At 42.4% G+C, this 1105-nt stretch overlaps 1 non-coding gene across 1 annotated transcript; it reads left to right on the top strand.

Annotated features, from left to right (window-relative positions):
* The first annotated feature begins 607 nt into the window (after nucleotides 1-607).
* Nucleotides 608-714, top strand: LOC116133600. Its single transcript, XR_004128582.1, has one exon. It is a non-coding gene; the product is annotated as a small nucleolar RNA R71 (small nucleolar RNA).
* The last annotated feature ends 391 nt before the right edge of the window (nucleotides 715-1105 follow it).

Genomic DNA, 1105 nt, shown 5'->3' with positions numbered 1-1105 from the left:
GGTTTCCTACATAAATTTCCCAAACATATCCTCCAATTTCGATGCTCTTTGATCTCCTGGTTGATTAGTCACCCCTGGTTGGTTATTTGGAACTGTCTTCCGGTTCCATTGAGTATTTTGCTGGTTCTGATTTCCCCAAGCCAGATTTGGATGATTTCTCCACCCCGGGTTGTATGTGTTGGAGAATGGGTTGTTTGGTTTTCTTTGATTTCCTGCCAAGTAATTTACTTGCTCCGTTGATGAAGATGACGAAGCAAATGTGTTCCCAACTTGACATTCGCTGCTCACATGGTTCCCTGCACAAAAATCACACGTTAATTGAGGTGCTTGTACAGAGTTTACCTGCATAGTTTCCAACTGTTTTTGAAGTGCTGTGAGTTGGGCTGAGATGGCTGTAAAGGCATCAACTTCATGAAGACCCGAAGATTTCCTTGATGTTGCTCTCTCATTCGGTCTTTGATAATTATTGCTTGCCAAAACCTCAAGCAACTCGTAAGCCTCCTCTGGTGTCTTATTCTGCAAGGCCCCTCCTGAAGCTGCATCCATCATAGTTTGCACATTACCCGTCAACCCATTGTAGAATGTTTGGACTTGAAGCCAAACTGGCAACCCATGGTGTGGATACTTCCTCATTAACTCCTTGTATCTCTCCCAAGCCTCATACAATGACTCGGAATCCTCTTGTAGAAATGATGTGATATCATTTCTCAATTTTGCTAACTTAGCTGGAGGAAAGAACTTGGTAAGGAATTTCTGTGCTAGCTCATTCCAAGTTGTTATTGTTCCCGGTGGTAATGCCATTAACCACCCCTTGGCTTTACCTCCCAACGAGAATGGGAATAATCACAGCCTAATAGCATCATCCGACACTCCATTTGACTTGAAGCTGTCACAAATTTCTAAGAAATTTGCAATATGCTGATTCGGGTCTTCTTTCAAATCTCCATTCAATCTAACCGATTGCTGGATTATCTGAATGAATGCCGGCTTGATTTTGAAGTTATTTGCTTGCACTGTAGGTCTAGTAATACTTGACCCACTACCATTCACTGTGGGAACTGAAAATTCCCTCAGTGTCCTGTTTTCTGGTTTAGCCATTTCAACA

Source organism: Pistacia vera, unplaced genomic scaffold, assembly GCF_008641045.1.
Source record: "Pistacia vera cultivar Batoury unplaced genomic scaffold, PisVer_v2 Contig270, whole genome shotgun sequence".
Taxonomy (NCBI): Eukaryota; Viridiplantae; Streptophyta; class Magnoliopsida; order Sapindales; family Anacardiaceae; genus Pistacia; species Pistacia vera.
The sequence above is the reverse complement of the archived record's forward strand: the minus strand, read 5'-3'. Positions and strand labels throughout refer to the sequence as shown.